At 45.3% G+C, this 27,944-nt stretch overlaps 1 pseudogene; it reads right to left on the reverse strand.

Moving 5' to 3' along the window:
- Positions 1–6,015: 6,015 nt before the first annotated feature.
- Positions 6,016–27,944, reverse strand: part of LOC147977312 (uncharacterized) — a 41,474-nt pseudogene continuing 19,545 nt past the window's right edge.

Raw genomic sequence — 27,944 nt, forward strand, 5'->3', positions numbered from 1 at the left:
AACTTGACACCCTTATGCAACAAATTAGTCAGAGGCCTGGCAATCTTGGAGAAGTTCTCGACGAATCGACGGCAATAGCTGGCGAGACCGAGAAAACTTCGGACTTGCTTCACATTCTTCGGAGGAGTCCAATCGAGTATAGCCTGAACTCGTTCAGGGTTGACGGCAATACCATCCTTGGAGATGACATGCCCAAGATAGGTTACTTCGGGGAGCCAGAATTCACACTTGGAATACTTAGCATACAGTTGATGTTCTCGAAGCTTCTCTAGCACAAGACGCAGATGTCCAGCATGTTCTTCCTCGTTCTTGGAAAATACAAGGATATCGTCCAGATAAACCACGACGAACTTGTCGAGGTAATCCATGAATATATAATTCATCAGACGAGAGAAGGTGGCTGGAGCATTCGTTAAACCGAATGACATGACGGTGTACTCGTATGATCCATACCGAGTCACGAAGGCAGTTTTTGGGATGTCCTCTTCACGAACACGGATCTGGTGGTAACCCAACCTCAAGTCGAGTTTGGAGAACACTGATGAACCAGCCAGTTGATCATAAAGATCATTGATCCGAGGAAGAGGGTATTTATTCTGAATGGTAGCTTGGTTTATAGGACGGTAGTCTTGGACCAATCGGTTTGTCCCATCCTTCTTCCTAACAAAGAGAGAAGGTGCTCCCCAAGGAGAGCAACTTGGGCGAATGAAACCTTTGACAAGAGATTTGTCGATTTCCTCCTTAAGCTCAAGGAGTTCATGCGGCGGCATCTTGTAGGGTCGTTTAGCTATAGGGGTAGTGCCGGGTTTCAAGTCGATGATGAATTCGACAGCTCTAGCAGGGGGAATCCCTGGAAGTTCTTCTGGGAATACATCTTGGAATTCACGAACGACGAGAACGTTTTCAATGCCCTCGAGTGGTGCAGCGTTCAACGCATTCAAGGCATAAAGTCGTGCCTCGGCGTTCTGAACTAGACGAGCTTGATAAGCTATTATTTCATCAGAAGGGTGTAGCAAATGGACGACCTTAGTGGCGCAAACTATAGAAGCAGTATGCGCTTTTAACCAATTCATTCCCAGAATGAGATCAATGCTACAGGACTTCAGTACGATGGGAGAGACAAGGAATTCCAGTCCTTCGATTTCTACAGGGACGTCGTTGCAAATCATGGAGGTTCGACATTGGCCCGCAGGGGTGTGTACTAATAGTGAAGCATCCATGTTCTCACATTTAATGTCGTGCAAGCATGCAAAACCTTCTGACATGAATGAATGCGATGCACCTGTATCAAATAAAACGGATGCTGGTACTGAATTTACGAGGAGGGTACCCATCACAGTAGCAGGCTGGTCTTGAGCTTCGCTCAGATCAACGTGGTTGGCATGAACACAACCATAAGACTTGGCATTGTTGCTGCGGAGCTGGTTGCTTCCACGGCCAGTTGCTGGAAGGGCCAGTTGATTCGGGTTCTGGTTGCATTCCCTAGCACGATGCCCTGGTTGCCCACACCTGAAGCACAATCCATTATTGGGAGTGGGAACAGGAGCTTGTGGTGGTGGAGCTGGGAGTCTTGGCCGCCTAGTCGGAGGAGTAGGCAGACGAGGTGCAGCGTAGGTCTGCCTTGGGGTAGGTGCATCCGGCTGGTACAAGCTATTGGGAATCCATATCTTGCGCTTCTGCGAGGACAGGCCCGAAGATGAGCCCGTGTCACGGTTGCGCCTGTGAGAGCTCTGGTATTCCTGCAGACCAGTTTCGACATTGATGGCTTTGTTCACCAGAGTGGCGAAATCAGCAAAATCATGCACGAGAAGTGCGAGTTTGATATCAGCTTGAAGGCCATCCCGGAACTTCTCCTGTCTGCGTGCATCAGTTGCAATGTCCTCTTCAGCATAGCGAGACAAGTCCAGAAACTCCCGCTGATAAGCTTCCACAGTCTTGTTGCCTTGGGTGAGGTTGCGGAACTCACGCTTCTTCCGGTCCATAACTCCCTGAGGAATGAAGCGAGCACGGAAGGCAGCTTGGAAGTCTGGCCAGGTGATGATTGTTCCAGCTGGCAGTGTACGCCTGTGGCTGTCCCACCATTGAGCTGCGGATCCCTTCAAGAAGAAGGAAGCAAAGGTGACATAGCTGGCAGGGGCTACATCAGCAGACTCCATCTCATAGGTGATGTCACGGAGCCAGTCATCAGCATCCAGAGGCTGAGTTGAGCTGCGGTACACAGTTGGGTTCAGGCGCATGAAATCCTGCAGAGTTACTGGGGTTGGCTGCTGGTTCATATTGGGGCGAGGAAACTGAGCCATCATATTCTCCATGAACTGGCGATTCATCTCAAGCTGTTGGATCATACCAGCCATGTACTCAGGCGGTGGTGGGGCGTTGCCACCACGACCACGACCACCTGGTCTAACCATCCTGCTAATATTTAACAGGGGTAGTTCAGCATTGAGGAATTGTAAAAACAAGAATCATTCATGATGAAACATGCACAACGAAAGCAGCACGATAGATACCACATAGTAGTTGGCATATCTTACAAAAGAGATCATGCATAGAGTTCGTTACACAGTGTTCAGTACATAGACTAAGACATCATAGGCGGCACGCAGGCTCGCGGCGAATGCATCTAACACTAATAAGCAAGTCTACGTCAGTCCCATGCGGTACTGCGGAGGTAGGTGTAGCCCGACAGCTGGCAGTGACACGAAGGGAAGACCTCCACGCGAGTAGCCTGGGGTCTGCGGATACTCTGGTGCGGAACCCGACGCGCAGGTGGCAGGAGAGGGCCCAATGCAGGAGAGTAGCCTCCCACATCTGGCCAGCCGACGCCCTGGGGCATCACGGTCCTGGCTGGGTAGATAGCAGAACGCGACAGCTCCCCAGATCCGACGAAGGGGTGCAACATCGTCAGAGCACGGTAGAGGTGCTGACGGGTGGTGTACAACTCGTGGCGAAGAGCTCGGTTAGCTCGATCCAGCCCATCAGCATGCAGAACCAGGTTCTGATGGTAGAATGGCTCTCGGGTGACAGTGGAGTAGGCAGCAGTGTAGTAACCCTCCGCACCAACATCGGATGCGATAGCAATGTGCCTGAAGGGGGAGGTGTCCAACTCCTGATACTCTCCACGAAGACGTGTCAGAGCAGCATAAGCAGCATCGTGGACCGCCATATCGATAGTCACTCCAACACCATGAGCAGTGTGCAGCATGGTAGTGGAGTCATACTCCCGAGAGTAGAGGTGGACGATGGCACGGTACTGCTCCTGGTTGAAGTCCTGATACTCCTCATAGACGGTGTACTCAGGGTGCCAGCGATAACCCAGATAGGTCATCATCTCAACCAACACAGCAGGTGACCCTGAGGCACCAATGGCCGTCGTGTGGCGCACGACCTGCCTCGTGGGTTCCATCTGAAAACACAGATGTTTTCACAGGAGTCAAATGACAATGTGGATAATGTTCAAATACAATTCTAAAGAATAACTAGGGCTTATCCAACTTTGGGGTGAATGTCGTAATGGGATCCTAGTGTCAGAGTTAGTAAATTCGTTTAACCCGAGTAGAAGGGAGTTCAGAGTCCCAGAGTAAAGGTCGAGGAGTAAAAGATACTAGTACCACCCGATGGCGACGTGGGCCCGTAAGGCACACAGCCAAGTTAGTAAAAGTTTATACAATGTCTAGACTCGACTTCGGCCAAGGAGTGTGGAAGGGGGATTCCTACAGGCAGTCGGCTCTGATACCAACTTGTGACGCCCCCGATTCAACCGTACACTAATCATGCACGCAAATGTGTACGATCAAGATCAAGGACTCACGGGAAGATATCACAACGCAACTCTACAAATAAAATAAGTCATACAAGCATCATATTACAAGCCAGGGGCCTCGAGGGCTCGAATACAAGAGCTCGATCATAGACGAGTCAGCGGAAGCAACAATATCTGAGTACAGACATAAGTTAAACAAGTTTGCCTTAAGAAGGCTAGCACAAACTGGGATACAGATCGAAAGAGGCGCAGGCCTCCTGCCTGGGATCCTCCTAACTACTCCTGGTCGTCGTCAGCGGGTATCACGTAGTAGTAGGCACCTCCGGTGTAGTAGGAGTCGTCGTCGACGGTGGCGTCTGGCTCCTGGGCTCCAACATCTGGTTGCGACAACCAGGAAGAAAGGAAAGGGGGAAAAGGGGGGAGAAAGCAACCGTGAGTACTCATCCAAAGTACTCGCAAGCAAGGAGCTACACTACATATGTATGCATTGGTATCAACTGGAATAAGGCTATTATATGTGGGCTGGACTACAGAAAGCCGGAATAAGAGGGGGATAGCTAGTCCTTTCGAAGACTACGCTTCTGGCAGCCTCCGTCTTGCAGCATGTAGAAGAGAGTAGACTGAAGTCCTCCAAGTATCATCACGTAGCATAATCCTAACCGATGATCCTCCCCTCGTCGCCCTGTGAGAGAGCGACCACCGGTTGTATCTGGCACTTGGAAGGGTGTGTTTTATTAAGTATCCGGTTCTAGTTGTCATAAGGTCAAGGTACAACTCCAAGTCGTCCTGTTACCGAAGATCACGGCTATTCGAATAGATTAACTTCCCTGCAGGGGTGCACCACATACCCCAACACGCTCGATCCCATTCGGCCGGACACACTTTCCTGGGTCATGCCCGGCCTCGGAAGATCAACACGTCGCAGCCCCACCTAGACCAACAGAGAGGTCAGCACGCCGGTCTAAACCTAAGCGCCCAGGGGTCTGGGCCCATCGCCCTTAGCACACCTGCACGTTGCGTGGGCGGCCGGAAGCAGACCTAGCCTAGTGGCGTTCCAGTCCAATCCAGCGCGCGCCGCTCCGTCGCTGACGTCAAGAAGGCTTCGGCTGATACCACGACGCCAGGATACCCATAACTACTCCCGCGTAGATGGTTAGTGCGTATAGACCAAATGGCCAGACTCAGATCAAATACCCAGATCTCGTTAAGCGTGTTAAGTATCCGCGAACGCCGACCAGGGCCAGGCCCACCTCTCTCCTAGGTGGTCGGAACCTGCCCTGTCGCTCCGCCTCAAAGATCCACACAGAGGGCCGTTGGGACAAAGGTCCTTTCAGCCCCCAATCCGTGAATCACTCGCGGGTGCTCCACAAGCCGACCCGTCTTTAGTCACCACATGTATCATGTATAAAGCATATAGTATATACCCGTGATCAACTCCCGAGTGATCACGGCCCGATAGTATAGCATGGCAGACGGACAAGGATGTAGGGCCACTGATGAAAATACTAGCATCCTATGCTAAGCATTAGGATTGCAGGTAAAGGTAACAACAGTAGTAGCAAGGACAGGCTATGCATCAGTATAGGTTTAACGGGAAGCAGTAACATGCTACACTACTCTAATGCAAGCAGTATAGAGAAGAGTAGGCGATATCTGGTGATCAAAGGGGGGGCTTGCCTGGTTGTTCTGGCAAGAGAGAGGGGTCGTCAACACCGTAGTCGATCGGGGCAGCAGCAGCGTCGGTCTCGGTGTCTATCGAGAGAACAGGGGGGGAGAAACAATAAATATTTAAGCAAGCAGATGCATAGTGATGCATGACATTACAAGTTACGGTGTTAGAGGTGCCCTAACGCGGTAGTAGGTGATACCGGTGAAGGGGGATAACATCCGGGAAAGTATCCCCGGTGTTTCGCGTTTTCGGGCAGAGGAGCCGGAGGGGGAAAGTTGCGAGTTCGATAGGTTAGAGGGGTGTGGCGGACGAACGGGTTGCGTATCCGGATTCGTCTCGTCGTTCTGAGCAACTTTCATGTTGAAAATATTTTAATCCGAGTTACAGATTAAAAGATATGATTTTCTAAAGATTTTAATAATTTCTGGAATTTAATTAATTATTTAAATCTAACATTATCCAAAACAGTGTTGATGACGTCAGCATGACGTCAGCAGTCAACAGGGGCGTTGACTGGTCAAACTGACGTGTGGGTCCAGCGGGGCCCACCTGTCATACCCTGTTTAGGCTAATCAGGTTTTAGCTAAACTAATCACAGTTTAATTAGACTAATTAGTTAATTTGATTAATCTAATTGTGATTAATTACTTAATTAATTCCTTAATTAATTAATTAATTAATTAATTTTATTATTATTATTAATTTTAATTCCTTTTTTTTAATCGTTCTGGGCGGGGCCCCCTTGTCATAGGGCCAAGGCCCTTAACGGGCATACGGGTAGTGGTTCTCAGCGTCGGGCGCCGGGTGCGGGCGCACCCGAGCGGGCGTTCGCCCGCAGGGCGGGACGAGGCCGCCGGGGCACCGACGGCGGGGCACGCCGGCGCGGCCAGCCGGGGCCACGGCGGGCGGAGGCGAGGGGTGGCGCTGGTGCGGCCAGTGGCGCGGTGGCGCGGCCGTGGGAGGAGGAGAGGGCGGAGACTAGGCGTGGCGAGGCACGGTGCCATGGGGCGCCAGCCGGAGCAGCAGGGGGGCAGGCGGTGAGGGGAGGCGGCGCAGAGGGGCGAGGCCACCGGCGACGGGGCGCTGCAGTGGTGGTGGCCGCACCGCCGCAGCACAGCAGCTGCTGCTGCACCTCGTGGCGGGGCATGGCCAAGAACGGCAAGGGGCGACGGTGTGGCCAACGCGGGGGTGCGCGTGCGCACGGTCGGCCTCGAGCAGAGGCAGGGAAGGAGGAGGACGAAGCCGTGGCCTCACCGGGATTCGTAGGGACGGGACAGCGGGGGTTGAGGAGGAGGACGGTGACGAGCGGCGTAGGGGATGCAGGCCGGCGGGGAGGAGGATGCAGTCCGGTGGGGGGGGGGGGTCCGGCGATGGTGATGAGGTGGCGGGGCTGCGCCGGAATGGCGTCAGGGGCACGGGGCCGGGCCCTTGAGCGAGGGCAGGCGGCGACGGCGGGGGTTGGCGTGGCGGCGACGGAAGGGGGGGCCCCTTCCGGTCCAGGAAAGGGGGAGGGGGTGAGGACGACGGCGAGCGACGGGCGGGGCGGCGCCGGTGATGCGTCGGGGAGGCGGCGATGGGTTCGGGCCCGATCCCGATTGGATCGGGGGGGGAGTGGGGGCGAGAGGAGAGGTGGGGAGTGGGGGGTGAGTGGGGCGACGGGGTGGGGTTAGGGTTTCGGGGGTGTGGGTTATGGGGGGGGTGGCCGGCTGGGCCTTTGCCCAGTTGGGCCGGTGGTGGCCTGGCCGGCTGGGCCGTCTGGCCCAGTGGGGGGGGGTCCTTTTATATTTTTTTTATCTTTTCTGTTTGATCCATTTTAAGTATTTAGGTCTTTTATAAAGGCATGGATCCCACACCATAAATTCCTAGGCATTTATTTGCACACCCCGAACATTTTTGTTTTAAATTTTGAAAAGTTTTATCCCCTGGTTGATTTTGAATTTGAATTTGAATCAGTTTCGAACTAACACGAGATTAGGAACAGTAACCGAGGTGACGTGGCATCATTAGCAGAGGTTCACTGTAGCTTAATTATCCGGGCGTTACAACGTCCTAGTTCATCTAGTCGACGAGATTATCATCCTGGGGCCCGTATTTCTACACAATATGTTCCCCTTTGAGAGGTCATGGGAGTCCTAAATAAATATGTCCGTAACCGCGCTAGGCCAGAAGGAAGCATCTCCATGGGCCATCAAACAGAGGATGTTATCGGGTTTTGTGTTGACTTCATTCCTGGCCTTAAGAAGATAGGTCAGCCTAAATCGCGGTATGAGGGGAGACTGGCTGGAAAAGGCACTCTTGGAAGTGACTCAATAATATGTAGGGACGGATATTCTTGGTCTCAAGCACACTACACAGTTCTACAGAACTCTACCTTGGTGACCCCGTATGTCGATGAACACAAGAACAGTCTGCGCTCCAAACACCCGGAGTAGTGTGACGACTGGATTACATGTGAACACATCAGGACTTTCAGCAGTTGGTTGGAAACACGTCTCAGAGGTGACAACACTGTTTGTGATGAGTTGTACTTGTTGTCCAGGGGACCATCTTTGACTGTATTGACTTACAAAGGATACGAGATAAATGGGAATACATTTTACACGATCGCCCAAGATCAAAAGAGCACCAACCAAAACAGCGGTGTCCGCTTTGATGCAGCAAGCAAGAGTGGAAAGGACACATATTATGGTTACATAGTGGACATATGGGAACTTGACTACGGACATGATTTTAAGGTCCCTTTGTTTAAGGTACACGTGCATTGCACGCATGAGATTCTGGTGGTTTGTGCATTATGCTTCTACATGTGGAGCTTTCTGGATTCTAACATGTGGCAAAATCTGGTGGAATGTAAGGTTAGGAAAGTTTGATTAACTTAGGCGAGTGTTTGATTCAAGCCACACCTTAGGCAAGCCACACTAAGGCCCCACATGACATACACACACAAAACGTGGCAAGATTCCCTTAGGCTTGCCAACTTGTTTCTCTCATTTTGAAGAACTAATAACTTTGCCTAAGCTTAGTTGTGGCAAAGTTAGAGTCTGTTTGATTCAAAGGATTTTCATAGGATCTTTGAAGGATTAGAATCCTTAGGAATTTTTCCTACGTTGGTCGTTTGATTCATAGGATTGAATCATGCAGAATATTTTCCTAAGGATTCATTTGTACTACATTTCACAAGAATTCTAACATGCACTCCAACCTCTTGAAAGAAATCCTTTGTTTATTATGTGACACAATCAAACAAACTCAAATCCTATAGGGATCCAATGAACATGCCATTCCAATCCTACTTTTTTCCTATTCCTATGTTTCTGCAATCCTATGAATCAAAGAGGCCCTTACTCATGAATTAAGTTCAACCATGGAGTCTTCTAGATTATACATGTGGCAGAATCTGGTGGATGATATCCAGCGGCCAGTAGTGCTCGGATTTGCCATCTTTGTACCATCGGATTGGCTTCATCCAACGACCAACTTTCAAAGTTTTCACACACTATATAGGGGGTATAGATATAGATGTGCTGGTCCGTTGCAATGGATCCAAAGTATATATATATCTATTTAGTGGAGTGCACTCTAAACACATTATCTATTTATTTTTCTGTAACGTTCCGTAGCCATGCAACCAAGCCACATAAGCTTCATGGGTGCCCTCCACATCATATTATTCATACTACGTTGATTGAAGAAAAGATAAATCACCCAAAACAAGATCTTCCCTTTTTTTCCTACGATGTTGTGCCATGCACGTACCTACTAGTTGTATAGTGGTAGTACTAGTAATATAGTATTAGGAGTACCAACTTGGTACTAGTAGGAGTAGTACTAGTACGGAATGCTCCTACTCTATCAACGAGCCCCGTCTGACACCAAATTTCTTGGCTTCCGTGCTACAGCTAGATCTTCCCCTCGTTTCTTTTTTCCAACCCGACGGTGGGCGGGGTGTTGGTTTGCTCAACGGCGGTCCCACATGAAAGTGAAAATGCTAGGAAACACGCCTTCCCTAAGCCATGTGTCGTGCCGGACGGGCTATGTTGTACTCCCGATTCCCAGGCGTGTGGGGGTGAGACGCAAACGCGGCAGGCCTTTTCCTTTTACCAGCAATGTGCTCGTGCGTTGCGACGAATCCAAAGTAGTAGAATAGTAGTATTTGTTCATAGACTTGAAAGAAATCACTATTGTTTTGATATACTCCTAATATATTACTCCCTCCGTACCTAAATATTTGTCTTTTTGAGATTTCAAATGGACTATCACATACAGATTATATAGACATATTCTAGTGTTTCTAGCAAGATGCCCGCTTGTTGCACGAAGTTGATGGAAAAGGTAAGCACAAATTATAAATTGACGGATGGAGTACTAGTTACAGTGATGCATATAATTAAGCAAAGGGGTCGCACATGTCGGTATTGACTGGAACGAGAATGCAACAGCACAATAAGAATTAAGGCCACGATGATGTGATCGCAGTGGTGGTTACAGAAGGCAAGAAGAAAGATGGATCCACGAACGTACGACCTCCTCCTCCTCAACTTAGTGCGCCGGGCCACCGACCGGCAGCTAAGGAGCGGCGGCTTTTGTGGTGAGGTCGAGGTGCTTCTCAGCAAAGGCATCCAAGGCTTCCAGCCGGTTGAGGAAAGTCAACATCGTAGCGTCCTCACTGGCCTTGTAGATACCTATGTACATGATTTTTCCTTGTACATGTGGATGTGTAGGTCGATGAATTCTTGCAGGGCGAGACGCCTCGCGGCGAGCGCGACCTCCAGGTGGACATTCTTTGTGGCATTGGCGGGCAGTCGCGGGGCCACCAGTGCTTGAAAGAGGTTCCGGCCATGGAGGCCGATTAGGGTGGCAGGCAATGAGGAGCCCGGGCGCGCGGGCTAGAGGAGCACGGCGATGTCGTCCGTGAGCTTCTTGAGGACGGTGAACTTGTTGCTGGTGGCAACGATCATCTGGTCCAACTAAGAGTCGTAGTTGGCGTCGAAGGCGGCCATCCACCAGCCGGTCTCCAACACCGTCTGGAGACGATCCTCGGCGCCATGCCGCAGGCCGGCATCGTGGACCATCTGGCGCAGCCGCTGGCCGCGCACGAGCATCGCCGCCATGGGTCTGGAGTGAGCTCTTTTGCTCTTAGTGTAGGTGCTTAGGCAAATGCTTAGGTGCGTATGATGTGGTAGATGCATTGGAATGGAGGGGCGCCTTTATATGAGGGCAATGAGGCAAACTGCGTTGCATTCACATCGTGCAGCCTCTTTTCCCGGACCTCCTCCCATTACTTCCCTCATGCATTAATTTTTTTCGAGGGTACCCCTCACGCATTAATTGAAGAAGGACGCATTGGCCGTTCAACATATCGGGAACCGCTACTCGCTCCCTCGTCTGCATTAAAGCCGTATTGGGAACTGCGCCGCCCGCTGTCAAATCGAATACCCCCTCTGTCTAGGTGAGTATTAAGTCATCTTACGAAAACCAAATAGTAAACACATAGGCGTGGTGCATTAACTCTCACGTTGTTTCTTATTTTTTGACATAAATAGAGGAATCAACCAAGAAGAGATGTGGGGCTTGTATGCTTTTAATGACTTGAGACTATCAAACATGACATGCAGTGGTCAGTTCGTTGCACAAGAACAAATACAACCCACGTCAGCACACACGCATCTTATATAGCATCACATCCGATGGCTATAAAAGATGAATGAGACCAAATTATATCTCATCTAGATGAGTTCTAGCAAAACTGTATTAATAATACTTAGTACTCATGCGCCATGTATCATATATTAGTATCATGTGGTACTTTATTTATTTATGAGGTATCCAGATGGCACTGCACCGCCAAGAAAAGAGGGTAACATCAAAATTATGGACTACTCCCTCCTTTCCGGTTTATAGGGCTTATCTCAAAATTTTAGTTTTTCCATTTTATAAGGCTCAATTTGGTTGTTCCCCATCACATGTTCAGACTTCAAGGTGCATTAAATCATTGCATGCAAGTATTAAGAGAAACCTGACCAATGCATGCATGCATTGCAATTAATTCATTCATAAACATAATTTTTTGAGGAAAACAAGAGCATTAATTGGGTGATTTTGCAAACTACAAAAAATATTCCACCACTCATCATCTACCTTGGTTAGTGAGATTTTTGAATTGAGCCTTATAAACCGGAAAGGAGGGAGTACTTTTTTGAGTATGTTGGTAAGGTCCGGTCATAGTCACTTGTTGAAATACTCCCTCCGTCCGGAAATACTTGTCATCAAAATGGATAAAAGGAAATGTATCTAGACGTATTTTAGTTTTAGATACATCTCTTTTTATCCATTTTGATGACAAGTATTTTCGGACGGAGGGAGTAGAAAATAGAATTGGTGATGATGGTGTGCGTGCCATCCTGCAATATAGGCCGTCGGATTTATATCTAACGGATAGGAAAGAAACTATGGCAATTTTGCAAAAATATACCCACACGTCTCTCCATGTTCGCAAATAAGGCCTTCCCTCGTTCAACCTTTTCTCTCACAAGATAAACTACTCATACAAATGCATCTTGATGTTCCGTGCAACGCACAGGAAGCTAGCTTATGTCTTTTAAAATAGTTGTTGCGATAATTGGCTTGAAGTGATATATTTTATGTCTCCCCGGAATGATTTCAGATTCACTAGTAGTAACAAAGAAAAGGTTGCCTTGTTAATTAACAGAAAACAGGGTGAAAACTATCACATGAGGCCGGTAAAAAAAAGCACACTGGGTTCAGCATCATCGTCACTACAGCTGTGCGTGCGCGAGAAGTCTACATATCGAGGGGGCTACCGAGCGAGGCACCGAAACACAATGTTTGAGAGAGAAACCAATTGACAGATTATGATCAGATCGAGTTGTCACCCTTCTGCTGTGGGAGGGGGAGAAAGACGTATCGAGAGTGTGCGCGGTAGGCACAGAGGCACAACTAGCGAGTGTGTGTGTGTGTGTGTTTGAAAGAGGAGTAGATAGATTATTATCAAGATCGATGTGCCACCCTACTCCTTCGGTGCCGGGTAGTATGTGTGTGTGTATGTTTGAGAGAGAAGCCATTCGATAGATTAGTATCAAGATCGAGGTGTCACCCTACTCCTTTGGTGTTGGGAAGTGTGGGTGTGTAGGGGGGGCAGTGACACTCACATATCTCTACTCTTATAAAAAACAGAGTTGGTGATGATGGTGTTCCTGCCATCCTGCAATATAGGCCATCCAATTTATATCCGACGGACACGAAGGAAACTATGGCAATTTTGTAAAAAGATACCCACACCCCTCTCCGCATTTGCAAATAAGGCATTCCCTCGTTCATCCTTTTCTCCCACAAGATAAACTTCTCATACAAATGCATCTTGATGTTTCGTGCAACGCATGGGCATCTTGCTAGTAGGGAGAAGAAGTTTGTGTGACACATATCTAGCTATATTAAGGGATAGGTAGATAGCATATGTGTGAGAGACATTAGTGGCTGTGGGTGGGCGGAATTAAAGGGGTGGGCGTGTTAGACATAGAGAGCGTGTGTGTTTCTGTGTGAGAGACTTGTAGGATGGGGTAGAAAGACGAATTTAACCCTGACGGAGGGAGAGAAATACATGAAGTGCGCGTGTGTGATTCCGAAGCCCACAGGGAAATGAGATATGCATGCGTGTGAGAGAGATTGCACAATTCATTCACGTATCACGATCGCTACATCGCTTTTAAATAAGTCAATATCTACTTCGTATCGTGGCCAAAGGTACAATATCGATTCAACGCTATAAAGATTGGACACTCACATGTCACATTTTTTTCTATTTAAATAAGCCTTTTTAGTTGTGCATGCCAAAGTTACAGTGATGTTTCTTCAAACAACCAATGTAGCTATCATGAACATGCACCATTGTTACTCTTGCATTCAAATTCATTAGTCTTGGATGATTTAAGTTTCTATTTTGAAGTAATATATGTAATATTCATATATGAATTCAACGGGTACGCAATTTATGAAATGGAGGCTATGTAATCATATGAGGTAACACTTTTAAGTAGCTGACTACAATATCCATTTCTTTTTGTGCGCCTCTACACTAACACATCAATGCATTATGTTTAAAGTAAATAACCAATGGCACTAAATTATCTATTTACACAAGAAATACATAGGCTGAGCGTTTGATCCCTTTTTTGTGAATGCGCCATTACACCCGTACGATTGGCCGCGCCCGTGTGAACGTCCAAGTTATCGGCGCATCATCCCGAGTCATTGTCTTTTTCTGGGGTGGACTTCACACCAGTTATTAACTGCTGACGCGTGCCCCGTGTACACAGTCTAGCATGACCTTCCCGCAAGCACGGTCCAAAATTAGTTGAAACTAGATACGAACGATCCCGCGGGCGGCAAAATCTCCCGCCTCCTTCTAAAATTTCCGCCACCTTAGTCTTTAGCATGCGAAATCCCCCTTTTGTCCTTGGTGCACGGAGACCAACAGTTACAATACCGCCCTCATCTACATGATAGGTCAGGGCTGCTTTGGTAACTTCCGGTTCCCCCACTACACGGCACCCCCATTTCCTCTCCCCCTCCCGCAAAAACGACTAACTCCACAGCACCAGAGCATCTTACATTATGTCGTCCGTACTTCATCGCCCTTTAAACCCTCCCCTCTCGAAACCCTAGACTGCTCATCCACCGGCATACCATAGCCCATTCACTGCCAGCGGCGTCCACCTCGCCGGATCTGCTTCTGCGGCCACATCTACCCCTCCCACCTCCCCTAGAAACAAGTAGACTGCTCATCCGCCACTGTACCACAGCCCATTCAGTGCCGGCCTTGTCCACGGCGCCGGATCTGCTTCGCTGGTACTCTTGTCAACCGTCGCGCATCTGCAGCGGCTCATTCGTACTCCCCACCGGAGACGCTTCGTCCACACCCCTAGAGCCACCCCACCGACGCCCCCGTCGATGGTCTATGATCCTATTCGCCGACACCTTCCTCAACCCTACTAGAGCCGCTTCGCCGACACCTTCCTCAACCCTACCGGAGTAGCTTCGCCTATACCATTCTCAACCCTACCGGGGCCGCTTTGCCAACTCACAAGTCCACGGCCTCAGATCCCCTTCCTCGCACCCTCATCCAACCTACCGGAGCAGCTTATGACGCCCCATCCACGGCCGCAGATCCGCATCGTCGACACCACCCTTAACCCAACCACCGGAGCAGCTTCTGACGCCCCGTCCATGGCCGTAGATTTGCATCGTCGACACCATCCTTAACCCAACCACCGGAGCAGCTTCACCTACGCCCTCGTCCACGGCTATAGATCCTCTTCGCCCACACCGTAGTCCACCCTACCGGAGCCGCTCCACAAACACCCTACTTGACAGTTCTAGATCTCCTTACCGGACCCCGACAGCCAGCGCAGCGTCATCACCCTCGACGTTTCTAACCTGATTCCCACAGTCTGGAGAGATGCCAAGCACCCGCCACGGCCTAGGTACTTGTCACCTTTAAACCCGTCCCGCATCACCTGCCCGATGTACTTCAAATATACTAACCAGTCGCTGTTACCTGTTATGCAGCTGGCAAAAACTACAAGGACGATGTTTCTTCTGGATCTAATAGCTTGGCCAACCAAGATCCTGGACTGAGGCATTGCTATGATCTTGTAAGCGCGTCTCTCTCTCTTGTATTGTTCTGTGCCTGCTAGCGTGCTTTGCTAGGATTTTCGACCAGTAATCCCTTTGTGCAGACAATGATTTCTACTACTGGCTGCTAAATTAGATATGTAGATGTCATACATGATACTACCTCGTACCTTCGTTCCTAAATATAAGTCTTTCTAGAGATTCCACTATAGGCTACATACGGAGCAAAATGAGTGAATCTACACTCGAAAATGCATCTATATACATCTATATGTGGTCCATACTAGAATTTCTACAAAGACATATATTTAGGAACAGGGGCGGTACATTACACAAAATCGTAGGTGGCATGTAGGAATTCCAGTGCACTACATTAGGCTCCCTTAGAGTGCCTCCTAGTCCAACATACAGAGTCATGGCTAGTTTATGGTACGCACACAATCGTTAATTGGTGGTTTAAATATGTGCAAGGGATACGCAATGTAGTATCATGTAGAGATGTCTGAAATTAGCTGTGTCAACTTGCAGATAGGGTTACACAATGAAAAAGAACAAGATGTATGTGGCAATTTCATGGAACATCGCAAAAAAGGAGAGGCAGCGGTGAGCCTATATAGTGTGCCATGGTATGTCACTCCTCCATTGCAATTATCGTGACATGTTATTTGTATGCCAGTTCTATTAGCCAAGTTTCTTAGGGATAGTTATTACGAGTTATCCTAAGAAAATAAGCACCTGTGAATATAAGCTCCATGTAATAAGCCAACCAGTTCTTTTCATTGCGTTTTCAGCTTATCTTTGGTATGATCAGTGGAAAGTCTAGATTGCATTATATTTTTTTCATTTTGCTGCCCATATGGAAATTAATTTGACTTGCGAACATCACAAATTGAACCCAGTGCGGTAATTAATATGATAGGAAAACAGACCATCACTATTTGCTCAAAATGCAAATACAAAGATACCATCTACTTGGCACAATCTACTTTGGTCAATGTTTTCCATAGAGATCCCATTGCCTAATTTAAAGGAAGAACGCATGACCCACATTTAAATGAAGAACAATTATTTATTGAAATTCGATGGTCCAAGTGGCTGGTTATTATCGTATAGCAGCACCACCTGAAAGCATCATATAGCAGCAGCAGCTCATAGCAACTCATCATACAGCAGCAGCAGTCTGCAATTCATCATATGCCAGCAGCAGCTCATAGCAATTCATCATATAGCAGCAGCAGGAGCAGCTCATAGCAATTCATCATATAGCAGCAGCAGGAGCAGCTCATAGCAATTCATCATATAGCAGCAGCAGGAGCAGCTTGTAGCAACTCATCATATAGCAGCAGCAGGAGCAGCTTGTAGCAACTCATCATATAGCAGCAGCAGCAGCAGCTCATAGGAATTCATCATATAGCAGCAGCAGCTCATAGCAACTCATCATACAGCAGTAGCAGCTCATAGCAATTGATCATATAGCAGCAGCAGGAGCAGCTCATAGCAATGCATCATATAGCAGCAGAAGAAGCAGCTCATAGCAATTCATCGTATAGTGGATCAGAATGAAAATTTGGCAAAAAATCAGAGGAGATCCTCACCTTGTTGGATGAGCTCATCCTTCAACGGCACCTCAAGGCCATGGCCTGGGAGGAGGGGTGGGGGAATAAGGTGCCTTCTGCCGCAGTGTGGCATCAGCCGTAGTTGTGCAGCGCCCGCCGGAGTAGTGCGTTGGACGAACCACAGTGGAGCAGCTGCTGGAGACCATGAGAATGAGGGGCAGCGCCAGAGGGAGGATAAGCCAGGGAGATTTGCCCCTACCCGCTGGCCATGTAGCCTAGCTGGACATAGCATCGTCGAGGACAAGGCCAGATGGGACCAGTGGCGATGGCTCGCTGGAGGAACCCTAGTGCTGCAGGCAGGGGATCAAGGTAGAGGGAAAGGGGAGAGGAGATGCAAGCGGGCAGGGCAATGAATGCTTGCGTGTTTGTTTTTACTTGAGGGTCAGGTGTGACACAGGCGTCAGCAGTTGCATTTTGAGTGTAATATAGGCAGACAACAGGGTCATTTCACTATTCCCCTTCCCTTCAATTTTTAGTGAGGTTCTACCCGAAACACCCCCCCCCTCCAAAGCGAAATTAGTTAAGCCCAAGCCCATAACTCAAAAATGAATTCTTTACATCTTTTATGGCTTATTTTGACAATATGCCCTAAAAAGGCGGAATCGAACTGGTCCTTAACCTGCAATTCAATTGTGCATGCAATGATGAATCACTCATGCCTGCTATATGTACATTTAGGCATCATCATACATGGCATAACCTAATACATGTGCATTCCATTATAGAATCTGGAATATGCAATGTTTATGTTAGTTCATACGTTGCACATGATGTTTAAATGCCCCTTAAATCTGGTCAGTCAAGTGATGGTCTTTAAGCCTCCTTCTTTGCTTCTTTTCTTGATATGTAAGATTTGCTCACATATCTGTTCAATTGCTTGTTTGCATCAGCCAGTCATACTAGGACTGTTTGCTTTGATTACTTGATCTTCTTGACATAACACTCTAACAGAGCTTGTCAACGATTTAAACACTAAGGGCTACTGTAGTTGGGCCTCGTCTAACTCATAGGTGACATAAAGGTTTGGTTGTACACTACAGTAGGCTCTCCAAGAGTACCTGGAGATCCAGTTCGAAGGTATGTCTAGTTTTTTACATAGTGCAGACATAGTAAATGCTCATTTCATTGTGTGCAAGTGCAAGAGATGCGTCATGTTTCATTATGTGGTGTTGTTTTGTTATAATCTCATTCTTTTGTGTTCACAGACTGGAAAGTATGCATATTTATCTTCCAAACGAGTAACTAGTTTGTGTCACCTTGCAAAGGGGGTGCAATGAAGATAAGATTGAGGATTTCCAAGTACAAGATGTTAGGAAGGAGCCTTGCAAGAGAAGTAGGAGCTGCACTGAGCCTCTTCAACCTACTAAGGTAAGTCACTGTATGCAACTCAACAGTTCAATTCCTTGTTTGTTTCAGGCATAGTTAATTTTCTCTTTTCAATTGCTTTATTTTTCCTCAGTTAATGAGATGCCCAAATAATCATGCCTGATGTTTGGTACTTGTATCACTATTAGTTGACATAATTAAAGGCCTTACCATTTAATTACTCCGTCGAAGTGTGCTTGAAGCTTTGAAGTCTATTAACCAACTATTATTGCATGAGGCTCACAATCTAGTTTATATCACACTAATGATTGCATAGTTTTGCCTGCTGTAGTATGTTTGTATGAAACCCTCTGTTCTTCATTATGCTCCCTAAGACTTTAATTGAGGCACAGAATGGCCAACTGCTTGCTTACTTATACGCAACGTGCTGTCTAAATTTGTAACTTGTCTATGTTTTCGATTGGGCCCCAACATCATGCTCCTCTGGTGAGCTAAGAGGGATTTCTGTATGCAGGCTGCACAGACTATCTTTTTTATAATTTTTAAAATATCACCTGCTAATGCTTCATGACGTGTAACATTTTTTTTGAAAGTGACATGTAACATTATTGTTAGTCCTATTTTGCCATGTAGTACAAAATAGTGTCTTGTTCGCTTCACTGTTGTAACTATATTTTTGCCCTAGTCATGTGTACTTACAGAAACATTTCAGGATGAAGTGACATCAACACAAAGATCTGCGAGCAGTGCGGCATGGCCGTTACCGAATGATTATGGATTGGAATTGGAATGTGCTGATGTTCTCGAGCATCAACTAGAGGTGGCAAGACAACGTGTACATGATTGTCAACGTATAATCAACAAGTTGAGACTGGACATGCAGGTATTAGATGCAGGAGTCAAAAAAATGAAACAAGACACTGAGGTAACCATGAAGGAATTGGAGATTTTGCAGACTGAAATTTGTGCTATCTGAATCCGGCCAATCCTATTTTCTGAAGAGATTATAGTTCAAATGGAGTTAAGTTGATGCGCGTCCATGATGTATGAGCTGTATTTGGCCGGTGGGTATAATCGGCTATAATTTCTTTATTGTATAGTGTAGGATTATTATACCTTTCTATGCCTTGATCTCTTTGTTGTAATAGTGTAGGCTTTTTAGAGGTGATAGGATTGAGTAGGATAATTCTTTGAATATGCTATATCGTTCAAACAAGGGCCAATTCACCCGACCATGGCCCTTCACGGGCCGTCAGATCCATGGGCCTTCTACATCTCGTAGGATCCATGGGCCTTCTACGTCTCGTAGGATCCATGGGCCTTCTACGTCTCGTAGGATCCATGGGCCTTCTACGTCTCGTAGGATCCATGGGCCGCCGACTCATTTCTGGGTCTTGTACGGGCCTTTAATGGGCCGTAGGCAGGCCTTTAATGGAAATCATGCATTTTATGGGCTGACCATAACGGGCCGTTAATAGGCCATATTTGGTGATGCTATGAAAATGGCCCGACAGACTAACAGTCCACAAACGGGCCGACTGTAACGACGGGCTGAATTTGGCCCACAAACAAAAAATGACAATAACGGGTCGTAAGTAACCGAATGCTGCAAATGAGCCCAAGAATAAATGGGCCCTCAGAAGGCCGAAAGTTAACTTGGGCTGGAAACGGCCCAATGGAATAACGGGCCGTTAATATAAAGTGATACACTGTTCATTACGGGCCAGTTTCACAACGGGCCGTTAATGGGTGTAAAGTAATACACTATTCATTATGGGCCAGTTTCAGCACGGGCCGCTAATGGGCCAGGAGTTACAGAGGGCCTCATATGGGCCGAAAGACGTCATGGCCTATACATGGGCCAGAAGTGAAAACGGGCTGGAATCATATTGGACGGCCCAGATGACGCTACTGGGCCTAATTCGGATAGGGCGTAACGGGCCTTGGGTTAGCGGGCTGTAAATGGGCTATATGCGAACAGGCCGTTAACAGGCTTTCCATGGGCCGGCCCGCCAGCTTTTGACCAAGTCAAATGGGCCGGCCTTTTCACAGGAATGGGCCACTGTTGGGTCATGCCACGTGTCGACGTATCATAGGTGTCTTCTGTCCAGTGAGTGGATGACATCTGTCCCAACGATGAGCCGACATGTATTTCCTCTAGCCAATGATGATTTTACACGTGGAAAATCCCCATTGGTTGGGGCTATTAATGGGTTATCGGATCCAAAACCCGACCCGATAGCTTAACGGTGTTCCGTTACGGTGGATGCCATGTGTCGGTCACCCTTGACGAAAGCACTTCTGTGACGCGCGATTTATTGTCATGGAAGTGGACACTTCCGTGATGATAATTTTGGTAATGTCATGGAACACTTCTACGACAGCACAGGTATGACTATCTTGATTCTGTCATAAATTTGTCATGGATGTACATGCATGACAAAAAAGTGACCTACTGTGACAAACACGTATCATCACGGAAGTGTATTTTTTTGTAGTGGTGTATGTCTTCTATCTCTGCAAGTGATATGTCTTTCATAATTTCTTGATATAAAGTGTAAGGAATAGCACTCACACTAGCACCCATGTCACATAAACCTTGATAACAGTGATCTCCTATTTTAACTGAGATGACGGGCATGCCAACAACAGGTCTATGTTTATTCTTTTCATCAGGTTTGGCCATTCTAGCAGCTTCTTCATAGAAGTAAATAACATGCCCATCCATATCTTCTTCCAAGAGATCTTTAACCATAGCAATACTAGGTTCTACTTTAATTTGTTCATCAGGTTTAGGTGTTCTAATATAGCTTTTGTTAACCACATTTGAAACTTTAGCATGTTCCTTTATCCTAACACGGAAAGGTGGTTTCTCAATAAAAGCAGAAGGAACAACTGGATCAACATTGTAAAGTATAGTTTCTTCTTTAATTGGTACCAGTTCTTTAATTTCTTCTTTAATAGGTGGGTGATATTTAAACCACTTCTCTTTAGGGAGTTCAACATGAGTAGCAAATGATTCACAAAAGGAGGCTACTATTTCAGAGTCAAGTCCATATTTAGTGCTAAACTTTTGAAAAGCATCGGTATCCATAAAAGATTTAACACAATCATACTTAAGTTTAATACCTGACTCTTTACCTTCATCGAGTTCCCAATCTTCAGAGTTGTGTTTAATTCTTTCCAAAAGATCCCACCCGAATTCAATAGTCTTCTTCATAAAAGAACCAGCACAAGAAGTATCAAGCATGGTTTGATCATTACGAGAAAGCCGAGCATAAAATTTCGGATAATAATTTCTCTTGAGATCTCATGATTGGGACATGAATATAACATTGACTTAAGCCTCCCCCAATCTAGAGCAGTATTTTCTCCTTCACGAGGCCAAAAATTATATATAATTCCGATCACGATGAACTAGATGCATAGGATAAAAATTTTGGTGGAACTCCAATTTCAACCGATTCAAATCCAAGATCCAATATCATCGCATAGCCTATACCATGCCAATGCTTCTCCCTTCAAATATAAAGGGAAAACCTTCTTCATAACTTCATCTCTGGGTAAACTTGCAAGCCTGAACAATCCACAAGTTTGTTCTACATAAATCAAGTGCATATCGGGATGTTCGGTTCCATCTCCTGCATAAGGATTAGCTAGCAGTTGTTCTATCATACCTGAAGGAATTTCATATTCAATATTTTTAGTAGGTGCAGTAGGTTGAGGGGTAGCTAATTGTAGTTCTGGACGAGGTGAAGATACCCCAAAGGCGCTTCACTCCCCGGCAATGGCGCCAGAAAATGGCCTTGATGACCCACAAGTATAGGGGATCAATTGTAGCTCTTTTCGATAAGTAAGAGTGTCGAACCCAACGAGGAGCAGAAGGAAATGACAAGTGGTTTTCAGCAAGGTAATGTCTGCAAGTGCTGAAATTGTAAGTAGCGGAGTAGTTTGATAGCTAGATAATTCGTAACGAGCAAGTAAAGATAGTAGTAAAAAAAGTGCAGCAAGGTAGCCCAATCCTTTTGAGGCAAAGGACAGGCCAAAACGGTCTCTTATGATAAGCAAAGCGTTCTTGAGGGTACACAGGAATTTCATCTAATCACTTTCATCATGTTGGTTCGATTTGTGTTCGCTACTTTGATAATTTGATATGTAGGTGGACCGGTGCTTAGGTGTTGTTCTTACTTGAACAAACCTCCTAGTTATGATTAACCCTCCCGCAAGCATCCGCAACTACGAGGAAAGTATTAAAAATAAATTCTAACCATAGCATTAAACTTTTGGATCCAATCGGTCCCTTACGGAATAGTGCATAAACTGGGGTTTAAGCTTTTGTCACTCTCGCAACCCATCATCTATTTGCTGCTCCACAATGCATCCCCTTAGGCCAAAATATGGTAAAGTGTCATGTAGTCGACGTTCACACACCACTAAGGGAATCACAACATACATACTATCAAAATATCGAACACATATCAAGTTCACATGATTACTTGCAACATGATTTCTCCCGTGACCTCGGGAACAAAAGTAACTACTCACAAATGATAAACATGCTCATGATCAGAGGAGTATTAAATAGCATATTGGATCTGAACATATAATCTTCCACTAAATAAACCATATAGTAGTCAACTACAAGATGTAATCAACACTACCAGTCACCCACAAGCACCAATCTATATTTCCGGTAAAAAGATTGAACACAAGAGATGAACTAGGGTTTGAGATGAGATGGTTCTGTTGAAGATGTTGATGGAGATTTCCCTCCCCAAGATGGGAGAGTTGTTGGTGATGATGATGACGATGATTTCCCCCTCCGGGAGGGAAGTTTCCCCGGCAGAACGCTTCGCCGGAGGGCAAAAGTGCTCCTGCTCAAGTTCCGCCTCGAGGCGGCGGCGCTCCGTCCCAAAAGTCCTCACCTTATGTTTTCTAGTGCAAAATGGCCTATATACCATAAGATGGGCACCGGAGGTGGGCCTGGGTGAGCACAACCCACCAGGGCGCGCCTAGGCTCCCTGGCATGCCCAGGTGGGTTGTGCCCACCTGGTGGGCCCCCTCTAGTAGTTATTTGCTCCAATATTCCTCAAATATTCCATCAAAAATCTCCGTGCAGTTTCAGCTTATTTGGAGTTGCGCAGAATAGGTAGCCTGACGTAGCTTTTTCAAGTCCAGATTTCCAGCTGCGGAAATTCTCCCTCTTTGTGTATACCTTGCATATTATGAGAGAAAAGGCATTAGAATTACTCCAAAACGCATTATTATGGATAAAAACATTATAAATAACAGTAAGAAAACATTATGCAAAATGGACGTATCAACGTACTTATCTCCAACATAGCCTAAATCCTTAAGGCCACAATCAGCAAGAGCCATTCAGCAAGAGCCATTCGGAATCCCTCCATTTCAGCATCGTGAAGAGCTCAGGAATCGTTTTCGTCATCCCTTGCGTAATATAGTTCATCATGAAGTTCTAGTAGCTTGGTGATAGTGACTAGAGGACTCTGTCAATCATTATCTTATCTAAAAGATTAACTCCCACTTGATTCAAGTGATTGTAGTACTCAGACATTCTGAGCACATGCTCACTGGCTGAGGTATTATCCTCCATTTTGTAGGAAAAGTACTTGTCAGAGGTCTCATACCTCTCGACACGGTCATGAATCTAAAACACCAATTTTCAGCTCTTGGAATGTCTCATATGCTCCATGGTGTTCAAAACATTTTTGAAGTCCCGGTTCTAAGCCGTAAAGCATGGCGCACTAAACTATCAAGTAGTCATCATATCAAGCTTGCCAAATGTTCATAACGTCTCCATCTGCTCCTGCAACAGGTCTATCACCTAGCGGTGCATCAAGGACATAATTCTTCTGTGCAGCAATGAGGATAATCCTCTGATCATGGACTCAGTCTGCATCATTGCTACTATCATCTTTCAACTTAGTTTTCTCTAGGAACATATCAAAAATAGGGAGCTATATCACGAGATATTGATCTACAACATAGATATGAAAAAACTATTAAGACTAAGTTCATAATAAATTTAAGTTCAATTAATCAAATTACTAATGAACTCCCACTTAAATAAACATCTCTCAACTTATTTAAGTGATACATGATCCAAAACAACTAACCCATGTCCGATCATCACATGAGATGGGGTAGTCATCAATGGTGAACATATCTATGTTGATCATATCTACTATATGACTCATGTTCAACCTTTCGGTCTCTAGTGTTCTGAGACCATGTCTGTACAAGCTAGGCTCGTTAAGTTTAACCCAAGTATTCTGCATGTGCAAAACTGTCTTACACCCATTGTATGTGAACGTAGAGTCTATCACACCCGATCATCACGTGGTGCTTTGAAACGACGAACTTTGCCAATGGTGCATACTTGGGGAGAACACTTTTATCTTGAATTTAGTGAAGGGGTCATCTTATAATGCTACCGTCGTACTAAGCAAAATAAGATGCATAAAGGATAAACATCACATGCAATCAAAAAGTATGTGACATGATATGGCCATCATAATCTTGAGCTTTTGATATCCATCTCCAAAGCATCATCATGATCTCCATCGTCACCGGCTTGACACCTTGATCTCAATCATAGCGTCGTTGCTTCGAGGTCGTCACGCCAACTATTGCTTCTACTACTATCGCTAACGCATGGTGATAAAGTAAAGCAATTACATGGTGTTTGCACTTCATACAATAAAGAGACAACCCTAAGGCTCCTGCCGGTTGTCGATATTACAAAACATGATCATCTCATACATCAACATATATCACATCATATCTTGACCATATCACATCACAACATGCCCAGCAAAAACAAGTTAGACGTCTTCTACTTTGTTGTTCCAAGTTTTATGTGGCTGCTACGGGCTTCTAGCAAAAATTGTTCTTACCTACGGCAAAAACCACAATGGTGATTCATCAAGTTTTTTGTTTTAACCTTCTTCAAGGACCTACTAATAAAGCAAGGTGTGTTTCTCCGATTTTTTTCATCCGTTCACCGTCAAAAGAATTTTTTTTTTTCTATCCGAGGTGGTACTAAACTTTCGTATGTCCGTTAGCAAAGGAAAAAACGATTAGTGCAGAATTTCATATGCGGACCACGCGCCCTATGGCCCAGTAAAGTCAGCCCAGTTTTTCCTGCCCACACAAAAATTAGAAAAATCCTATTTCCCGCATGATGCGGCAAATAGTTTCAGCTACGCATAGGGCGCCCAACACTCGGTGGCCCATTGTTGTTTTATTTAATATTTTCTTTTCTTTTTCTTTCTCTTTTTATTTCCTGTTTATTTTTTATTTTTCCCATTGCAAGTCTATTTTTTAATTTTTTCTTAAATTCACAATTTTCATAAAATGTTTGCAATTTCAATTTTTATTCAAAATTTCGTAAAAAAATTTGAATTACACAAATGTGCTCCTAGTCTAAAAAATGTTTGGACTTTTTTGTCGTGCCAAACTTTGTTTAAAAATTAAGAAATATTCCCATTTAAAAAAGTATTTGAATTTTTCAAAATTGTTCAAGGTTTAAACAAATGCATTTTAAAAATATTCCAAATTCGACAAATATTCTTGTTTTAGTGATTTGTTTAAAAATTGAAAAGAAAGTGTGCATTAAAGAAACACATTTTCTAAAATTCTTCTCCATGTTTAAAACATGTTCCCATTTAAAAAAATGTTCACAACTTAAAAAATGTCCTTATTTTTAAAAGAAGGTTCATGTTTTAAGAAATGGTTGTGAATTTCAGGAAATGTTCCGTTCAAAAATTTTACTCTTGCTTTGTCCAAAAATGTATGGAATTTTCAGAAAATTGTTCATAATTTGGAAAATTGTTCATGTTGCCAAGTATATTCGGTAGTTCATGTTATGAATTCCAAAATTGTGTTCCTATTTATTAAATGTTTGAAATTTTAAGTTTTTGTCAATCTGATTTTTTCCAGAATTTTGAAAAATATTCCCATTTTCTGAAAAATGTTAGGGTATTTCCAAATTGTTCAAGATTTAAAAAATGTTACAAATTTGATAAGTATTCTTGTTTTAGTGATATGCTAAAAAATTGAAAATATTTTTTGCATTAAAAGACACATTTTCTAAATTCTTCTATATGTTCAAAACATGTTCCCGTTTCCAAAAACAATCACAACTTAAAAATCATATTTTTATGAAACATTCATGCTTTTAAGAAATGTTTGTTAATTCAAAAAATGTTCTGTTCAAATTTTTGCTTGTCTTTTTTTACAATGTGTCGAATATAAAAAAGGGTAGAAAATTCTTCACGTTGCCAAGTATATTTGGCATTTCATAGTTATCAGTTTTTGAAAAGTTCAAAAAAAAGTTTTGAATCTGACGTTGCATTATATTCTTTAATATTCATGATGACCATTGGTTAGCAGAATGCGTTTGTTTGAGTGGCTAGCAATATGTGGTCAGGTCTTTGAGGTCGTGAGTTCGATCACTCCCATACTGGGCCTGCTCCGCATCCGGCGCATCGAGCTAAGTCAGCTTCTTCAGAATAAGGGACGCCATAAATTATTGATAGTGGTAGCTTCGATGTGCCAATAAAACATAATATGCTGGTTAATTATAATTGAAACAAATTATGGAAACGTGCCAATAAAAAAGAATATACTAGTTTGGCTCTAATTAATTAAAGGGTGCCATGTTCAACAAGAGAATATAGAGATGTGGGGGTCTTTATCCATTCTTATATTGGGCTAGAGGCATGTAATTATATTAACCCGTTGCAACGCACGGGCATGTGTGCTAGTTCAACTAAAGTAGGAGAAATAGACACCCGCCAGCCACCTTTATGCAAAACTAGTTGCATGTCTGTCAGTGGAACCGGTCTCATGTGCATGGATATGTAAGGTTGGTCTGGGACGCTTCATCCCACAATACGGTAGAATCAAAATAATACGTTGGTGCTAAGCAGTATGACTATCACCTCCCACAACTCTTTGTGTTCTACTCATGCATATCATCTACACATAGACCTGGCTCGGATGCCACTGTTGGGGAACGTTGCATGGAAAACAAAAAAATTCTACAAACATGCAATGATCTATCCATGGAGATGCATAGCAACGAGGGGGAGATTGTGTCAATGTACCCTCATAGACCGTAAGCGGAAGCATTTGACAACGCGGTTGATGTAGTCGAACTTTCTTCGCGATCCGACCGATCGAGTACCGAACATACGGCACCTCCGTGTTCAGCACACGTTCAGCTCAGTGATGTCCACGCCTTCTTGATCCAGCAAGACGGCGAGGTAGTGGATGAGTTCCAGCAGCACGACGGCGTGGTGAAGTTATCTCCGCAGGGCTTCGCCTAAGCACTACCAAAATATGATCGGGGGTGTAAACGGTGGAGGGGGCGCTGCACACGGCTAAGAAATTGTCTGTTCTGTGCACAAACCACAACGGTGATTCATCAAGTTTGTTGTTTTAACCTTCTTCAAGGACCGGCCATAGTCAAATTCGATTCAACTAAAGTAGGAGAAACAGACACCCGCCAGCCACCTTTAAGCAAAACTAGTTGCATGTCTGTCAGTGGAACCGGCCTCATGTGTGTGGACATGTAAGGTTGATCCGGGCCGCTTCATCCCACAATACCGTCGACTCAAAATAAGATGTTGGTGGTAAGCATTATGACTATCACTGCTCACAACTCTTTGTGTTCTACTCGTGCATATCATCTACGCATAGACCTGGCTCGGATGCCACTGTTGGGGAACATTGCATGGAAAACAAAAAATTTCTATGCACATGCAATGATCTATCCATGGAGATGCATAGCAACGAGGGGGGAGTGTGTCTACGTACCCTCATAGACCGTAAGCAGAAGCATTTGACAACGCGGTTGATGTAGTAGAAATTTCCTCATGATCCATCCGATTGA

Source organism: Triticum urartu, chromosome 4A (assembly GCF_056163025.1).
Source record: "Triticum urartu cultivar PI428250 chromosome 4A, HENAU_Tu73, whole genome shotgun sequence".
Taxonomy (NCBI): Eukaryota; Viridiplantae; Streptophyta; class Magnoliopsida; order Poales; family Poaceae; genus Triticum; species Triticum urartu.